The sequence below is a fragment of the Lycium ferocissimum genome, chromosome 10 (assembly GCF_029784015.1).
Source record: "Lycium ferocissimum isolate CSIRO_LF1 chromosome 10, AGI_CSIRO_Lferr_CH_V1, whole genome shotgun sequence".
NCBI lineage: Eukaryota > Viridiplantae > Streptophyta > Magnoliopsida > Solanales > Solanaceae > Lycium > Lycium ferocissimum.
Genome location: NC_081351.1, coordinates 40,088,597 through 40,097,493, shown reverse-complemented (window position 1 = coordinate 40,097,493; position 8,897 = coordinate 40,088,597).

Here is an 8,897-nt window from a genome sequence, read left to right as displayed (position 1 = left end):
ACGCTCCATTCCAATAAAATTCATAAACGACATTTAAAACAACGTCAAAATAACTGTCCTTAACTTCCCGCGATTGTCTTAAAATATTCCGACGTACAAAATGCGGGATATAACACGTTTGTACAACGATTATCCAAGCCTATATCCTTTCTAATCCTTGTAACATCATCAATAACACATGAACACAAGCCCAACAACATACCAACATTTTTATACCACAAAGACATCCCCAGCATGTTGTCCAACATCATCAACAACTTAACTACATCATTCAACCAACAACTTCCAACTTGTAGTAACTAAGTACAACCAAACACCAAACTTATATACATAGAGGAGAGAAGATCTTACCTTAGATGACAAAAATCAGCCTTTTTCTACCTTACTTCACCTTGAAGCAAACCCCAAATCAGCCACCAAAAAAGAACACGAGCTATATAAGTATTGTGAGATCATTGAAAGGAAAACCGTACAAAAGATTGTTGATCTTATCTTGGATGATAGGTGAACACTTTGAGAGCATTTGAGAGTGTTTTAGGTTAGCTTGGGTGAGAAATGAAGTCTAAAAACGAAGCCGTCATTTATATTGAAAAATAGAATTTTCCACTGTCTATCTGGGTCCCAAAGGGGCTGCTTATGCAGTCCGACTAAAACGTGCATATCTCCCTACCCCAATATCGTATCGACAAATGGTTTAATGCATTGGAAACTAGACTCGTAGACCTTCAATTTGGTGTGTGGATCACCTCGTAACTCCAAGTATATTGGGGGGAAAGCTCAGTGACATCAGACCCAAATTTCAGTAAACTTATGAACGTAACTTGCGATAACTTTTGCCGGCTTTTGTTTTTACAACTTGCTTGACTCCAACACTAAACATACGACTATTATACTATTCAAATACCTCATAACTCGACCTTCTTAGCATCTTAAGCACTCCTAGTATTACCTCCAAAGTACAGGTTATAACATCGGCCTGTACCTGTAATGTACAAGTCTGTAAGTCACTCTATGAGTTGGAATTTCGCGGAATTCACTCGTTCTATTCGTTTGACCCCTAACATTTATGATACTTACTTAACATTGGTTTTAAATTATCTTTATTGTTTCTAATGTCATCAACCTTTCAAGTTCACCTTAACTTACTCACATTGAATTTTAACACGAAAGTTCGGGACGTTTCAATAATTATAATTCTAACCCAATTCCAAAAAACCCGGTTCATTCAAGACCCAACCAACACAAAACTCATCTTAAACTATTGCTGTTAAGCAATAGAATTATTTTTCACCTCTCGGTTCCAATTAATACAACTTTAAGAACTTATCTTAATCTTTGTTCATGTTCCTGCCCAAGCTACTAATTGAAAATAATAAATGAGGGCTAAGAGCCTTTTGTTGTTCTAACTGAATGGTTTCTATATTGTAATTTTTTCGTCAGCTTGTCGTCACAGTCCAGAAAATTCTTATTTAAATCATTGTAAAGAAGGTAATTCTTTTTTCAAAAAAAACAAGAAATAGATTAATATGTAGAATATTAAAAAAAAAGAAAAAGATAACAGCTCATATTTACCACATGTGAGCAAACATTATTACCACCTGTATATAGTATGACTTGCACCTACCATCAAGAGTGCAGACTAGCTACAAATTGATCTTCGATCGGGCATTAAATTAATATCGACAACCTACAGAACCATATCTAGAAACTCCTAACATTAAAATTAAGCTTATTGTGGGACCTAACTGATCAAATCAAGTGAATCAGCATCATCATCTGTAAACTAAACTAGTTGCATGAGGCCCGGGCTTAAATTCATGATCTAAAAATAACAAAATTTAATTATAAAAATATAAATTATTTGTATCACATTTTTCTATTGTATAATTAATTTAATTTAACAACACATTAATCGTGTCTTATTGGTAATTATTAAAATTTCTTAGTCATAATTGAATAATTTTAAAGAACAAATTATTTATGAGGAAGTTTTGAAAGCGAATTAGCAAATATAAAGGGACACAATATTCAATATTCACTAAAGAAGCAAAATTTTGGAGGTTTAAAACAAATAAAGTGAGTGTTTGGTATGGAGAAGAATATTTATCAAAAAATATTTTTTAATTTTTTCCTATTGGTTGGTCAAAATTATTTAAAAACATTTTCTGCAGTGAGTTAGGTGAAATCGAGTTCGACAAATGAAATTTCACATTCATCGCCTTCCCCGCCCTCCAATACACCTCATTTTTAGTACCCCCACCCCCGTAGCCCCCACCCCCCAACCCCACATCCCATAAGACGTTTTAGATTATATACAAACGATTTTAAGATAATATTTTTTGCTTACGTACCAATATAAAAAAAAAAGTAAGAACACACTTATTTTTGATGAAAAATAGTTTTAACATAATACTTTCCTTCATAAACACATCCAAAGAGAAGAATTGGGGTACTGAGTAGTAAGATCTAATGAATGCTTTGATTGAAATGAAACAGTGACTCCAAAGTTGCATAAATTTGTAATAACAAATAATGTAAAAGGTACTCCCTTGATTCTTTTTTACTTGTCTCTCGTTGACTCAAAGACTTCTCTTAAGAAATTATTTATTGGAGTAAAATATACTAATTACCCTTATTAATTATGCTTTGAAATTTAAGTTTGTTTATTAATACTCTAGATAGTTACTTAATGATAAGGGTAATATAGGAAGAATTAATAAAGCTTTCGTGATTTGTTAAAATAAACAAGTAAAAAAATATCCCCTCGTTTCAATTTATGTGAACCTTTTACCGTTTCGAGAGTCTACGAGATCTTCTTTCGATCACATTTTTCTTACATTTTTTCTAAATTATTTGAATTATAAAGTATCATGACTTATAATATTTTTTATATAGTTTCTAAATACATAAAGTATATTTTTACCAACTTGAAAAATCTATGTCAAAATTTACGGTCAAAGTTATAAGGTTTGATTTCCCGTATTCCAAAAAAATTCATATAAATTGAAACGGGAGGAGTATATTTTTAGACATCCACGAAAGAAAAAGAAAAAAAAGACATATGATCCAATTAGAGAGGCCCAAGTGGGCATGGCTATGAAAGAAAGCAAAAGTAAGCAGCCACATGGTGCAGCATCACAGGGCAAAGCATAATGTGAGGACTACAAAAAGTCCCACGTTTGCTCTTATATATAATAATAATATTGACGGTACATAAATTGATTGAACATGAGAGTGAAGAAATGATTTGCATTAATTTAAAATGAATTTTGTGTTGGGTTGGGTTATAGATCCTTTTGAGTTGGATCAGAATTTCACGTGGACCAATAAATAAAGATTATTGTTTTAATTAAAATATAATTAAATTTCATATAATTATTTCGTCAAAGGATAATTTTAAGCCTGAAAACAACGTTATCGATAATTTTGATCCAATCTATGAAAGGAGGGTATTTTTGAGTCATTTCTACATGTTAAGAGTAGTTATGATCTAATAGGTAGAAGAAGTGACAAATTTGACTCAATAGGTGGAAGGACATTTTAAAACTATTTTTAACACATTTTGTTTTTTTACCTTGGCTTTAACATTATATAAATGATACAAAATATGGCTTTTTGGCATTTAACTGTATGCGCAAAATACTTGTTTTCCTATGTAGATCCCACTATAACGACAAAATGAGAACAAAAAGATTAAATTGCTCGAACCGATTGTTGTGCTTGGTGCAAGAGATTTTTTTTTCCTTTTCTTATTCTCATGTTTGGTTATCTTAAATTGAGAAAACATATTCATTATGTCTTTTCTCTAACAAAAATAATTCAACCAAAAGGAAATCAGTAGCTTCTCTCGATATGGATGAATCTAAAATGTCATTTCAACTTATTTTAAATTAAATGATTTTCAATTTGTACTTTATATCGTTTATTTCAATTAATGCATGATTTTAATAATGAAATATATCGTCAAAATTCTATTTTCATACCTTATCTTATATACCTTGTACAGTTATAACATGAAACCAACAACTATATGATATGGTTCACTTTTACGCGAGGTATAAAAGCTACTTCATAATTGTGGATTCTTTTTAAATTTACTATTTTTTAGAGTCGTCACCTAATTTATTTATGGAAATTAGGAAAACCAATTTTAAGGTGATTATTTGTGAATTTTTTTTATTTAGTACCAAAGTTTGGGTAAGGGTTCAGGTGATTCCCCGAGGAAGGTATTAGACACTCCGGTATTAAGAATCCGCAAAATGCGGTTGGCTTTCGAGTTTTAAGAGTGTGACTTTTGTAAATACTTGCTTAAAAGTTGTGTTTAGAAAGATGTATATAAAAGTCATGACATATAAAAAAGGCTTAATGCATATGCGGCTCCACGAGACTGCACTTCGCCCCTTTTTTCATTTTCCGCACTTTCAGTAAGTGTTGCTCCTATCAAGCGATTAGCTTGGCTAGTGTATACTATCAAACAAAATCCACTTACATAACATCTCACATGATGTATCCTTGAAAGTTAAGCTAATATATATATATATATATGGAATTTGACTCTAAAGGGTAAAAGTTGATATTATGATGGTCATTATGCTCAGCCGAGGCAATAGGTAAAACTTCCAGGTAATTTACAAGGTACATACTTGTTTTGGGTTTACTGTAGTAAATCAAAACTTTTAGTGACATTTGAGTTAACTAATCCAGCTGATAAAGTTACCTTCCTATGGCCCCTGAATCTAGAGTTCGTAATTCCGTTGTAGCTTTTTAGCATCTTCAGAAACTTTAATTGGCATTGTGGATTATACATATATTAGCTTGACTTTGAAGGATACATCAATGTTCGTACATGTTGTTAAGTAAGAATGATTGTGTTTGATAAGGCACTGACGATGTCGAGTTTAAGGGTTGATAGGGCTACACCTGAATGTGTACCAAAATAAAAAAAGGGGACAAGTTTAGGAGGCCGCATATGCATTAAGTCAATAAAAGAATGATTTTACGAAAGTAAAGTTCTTTTCATTCTCTTCGAAAGGGGTTGAGTCTTTTTGGAAATGCAATAAGGATTTGAATAGTTTATATCACTTTTTTCGGACCAAACACACTTAACCTTTCCCCCAAGTAGAGTTCTACTTGATTTAGTCCAAAGTATTATAATTTTATTTATCTCTGTAAGTATAAAAATGTTCAAGTGTATGTGCTTTTAACATGCCACCAATTCATACCAAATTGGATGAAAACTTATTCTTTTCGCAAATGACATCCTTTTAAATAAAGTTATATGTTTTTCCCTTTTTAATGTAGGTCAACCACATTTTTTATCCGAACTCAATTTAAAGTGAAGTCACTTTTGTTTATTTTATACCTTGTGTGGGCCAAAAGCCCCCCCCCCCCCCCGAACCCCAAAAAAAAAAAAAAAAAAAAACAACTGCTCTTGAAAAACATCTTAAGCCATTTTTGTGTTTTTCTTTCAAATGACATCTCGTTTGGACATCAACCCTTTTCTTTTTAGTCAAACTTATTCAAATGACTACCTTATTATAACTTCCTACTATTTATAACTATTTTTTTAAATATTACCATTTGTAGCTATATTTGGATAAAATAGTGTATATTTTCGCGTGTATTTGTTGCTAACAAACACATGAGAACACGATAAAAAAAAACAAGATCCTTGATTTTAACCTTTAACGGTGGAGCTATTAAATTAGATATTAATATATATTTTTTTGATGTATTTTAGTGATTTTTTAATGTATTTTACTGATTTTTTTTTCGTTTTTGATGTATTTCAGTGGCTTTTTTTGATGTATTTTAAATACATTGTGTACATTCCAACTACATATGAAGTCAAATATATTTAAATTTTCGTGTATTTGAATGGATTTCAACAAATACATTCAGATACAAGATAAAAAAATTCAAATACATGACAAATACATTAAAAAACAGTGTGTTTGGCTATTAACAAAATACACTAAAAAATACACTCAAAAAATACAAAGACAAATACATTCAAAAACAGTGTATTTGTGAGATGTAGATTTTGAAATGTATTTGTAAATGGCTTTTAACAAATACACACGGCCAGATCTGAGACACTACCACTACCAAAAACCCTAATCTCTCCACTACCACCAAAATCCTAATCTGAGATACCACCACCATTAAAAATTTAAATTTGAGACACCACCACCACCAAAAACCCTAATCTTTCCACCACCATCAAAACCCTAATCTCTCCACCTCCACGTCATCTTCTCCGCCGCCATCTCAAAAATCGGTTATCCGCCACCACCAACAATACACACGGCCGGATACGTGCCATCGTCTCACCGGATCGAATGAAAGAGAGAGAGGGGTGAGCACGGAAGGGAGAGGGAGAGAGAGAGAGAGAGGCGGCGCGGCCATGGTGGTGGTGGTTGAAGAAGGGGAGAGCGATTTTTTAGGGTTTTGAAAAATGAAAAATCTGAAATGGATAGTAATTGGGAAAAAAGAAAGATATATGTGTTCGGGCATGTATTTTTGATATAGCTACCATTTGTAATTTAGAAAAGTTAATTAGCTACTAAATATAATTAAATAAAAGAGTAGGTAATATTAATAATTAGGTCTTAAAAGAAGCTACAATGAGTAAAAATTCCTCTTTATGAATGATGCTTAAAGCAGGTATGGGCCATGACAGACCCAACAGTGATGAACACGCAGAAAAAAGGCCCAAACAGATTCACAGTTCATAGCAAATAACGCCGAAACAACCCAAGATATCCAGATCATAAGCGAAGCAGCATTGTAGGCTTCAAAAACAAAAAAAAAAAACATTTGTAGGCTTCAGGCCCAACATATTCATATAAGGAAATTATACAAGAAATGCAAGGGAAAGAGTAAACAGTCTATGCCCGCACAAGTCAAATATAATGATCCATTAAACGTGATACATCTTGAATATATATGTAATATACACCTTTCATATACTATAGCGCACACATATATGTATATATGTATACCCTAGTGTATACCATGCACGCAAGACTGAAAATATACATAAGGAAGGGAGCACTCTTATTGTTACATCCCGTACTTTTGTTCATTGGATTTGTCATAAGTTAATCGGCATAAGTTCAAGGACAAGATTATTTTTGAGGTTATAGGTATTTATGCTATGTTTAAAAAGTGATAAGTAAGTGTCGTGAAGGTTAAAGGTTAAACAAATCGAAGAGTATAAGTTTCATTAACGTAATACCTCGGGCTTTTGGGCTATGGTTTGAACCGATCGACATATGTAAGTAGACCCGAGCCCCGAAGAATTTTGGTCGTAGTCAAATATGCAAATAAGGAGCTCGTTGTATAAGAAAATGAAGTCTCGAAATGATTTCAAACTTAAAAGTGTGACGACGATGTTTGGAAATAATATTTGGTATTTCGCAAAAGAGGCTATGGACTAGTGTTATGTCAATGATTATGATATTGAGTATAAAAAGTGTGTTAAAAGTGGTTCATAGTTAAGTGAATTGATACCAAGAAATTAATTATGTGTGTAATTGATTAAAAGTTGAAATAAAGTGAAAAAATAAGGAATTAATTATGATATTGATTAAATAACAATGATAAAGTCATTTGCATGCATCCACGTGGAATAATGAGGCTAAGGAGGCTTATGACTTAGTGCCTTTATAAGGTTAGGTGGCAGCCATATGATGGATAAGTATTAAGTAGTAAATGTTAGGTAGGGGAATTATATTAGTTCATTTTGGGGAGGACAACATAAGCAAAGTTTCTATACAAAGTTGCTGTAACTTTGTTTGCTAAGTGAATAGCAATGTGATCTATTTTTGACAAGATGAATAACATTTTATTAAGAGCAGCCACGTTTTTGCTATTTAAGGTAAGTAAAGATTGAGCTTTCTCTAATTGATTCTTCCATTGATTTCACGATTCTAATATCGATTCCCTATGATTTTAGCGGATCGAAAGTTACTTTGTAATGAATAAAGTGGCGGGAAGTTCGAAAGAGGGAAACCAAAGTACGCCTCATAGTCAACGACCTGCTACGAGCTCGTATGAGCGTCTAAGGTATGTATTTGACAAGAACTTACGAATCGACGATCAATAGTCGAATGTGAATTGTTGTAGTTTAATAGGCTATATGGAAGTGGCGTGAATGATGTTTCATGGTTAAAAATTGGTGGACTTGACGTGGTTGCTATTGTTCTTGTGTTTTGAACATGGGGAAAGTGGAAAAAATAGGGGAGATGTTGTCCGATTCATTATAGAACGAGCTTCTTTGCTCGATATGTGTGATATACTAGTATTTCCTTAGTATAACGGGAGCGTTAACGTTCTTATAGGTTGAGGCGCTAGATGAGTTGCGTGGATTGTGTTGTTAGGCGACTCAACACAAGTATGTAAAGACTGTTCCCTTTCTTTGTTTTGGCATGAATCCTCAACCGAGCGAGTCCTGAAGAGAAACATGAAGAAGTGCCTCCACAAAGATCTCATCTCTACATTGTTCTTGACAGCTTCATAGTAGTTTCCCTTGTCGGGAGTTCACCTTCAGACTAGCATGGTTGCTTATATAGTTAGTAGATAGAAAAGATGATTCTAGAGTTCATAGAAGTATGCCTTTGCCTTCGGGGCTATAGGTATACAGATTGCCTTCGGGGCTATAGATATACAGATTGCCTTCGGGGCTATAGATATACAGATTGCCTTCGGGGCTATAGATATACAGATTGCCTTCGGGGCTATACAAATACAGATTGTCTTCGGGGCTATACATATATAGAGTGCCTTCGGGGCTATACATATATAGAGTGCCTTCAGGGCTATATAGAGTGCCCTCGGGCTATATAAAGTGCCTCCGGTGCTATGCACTTGCCTTCGGGGCTATGCACTTGCCT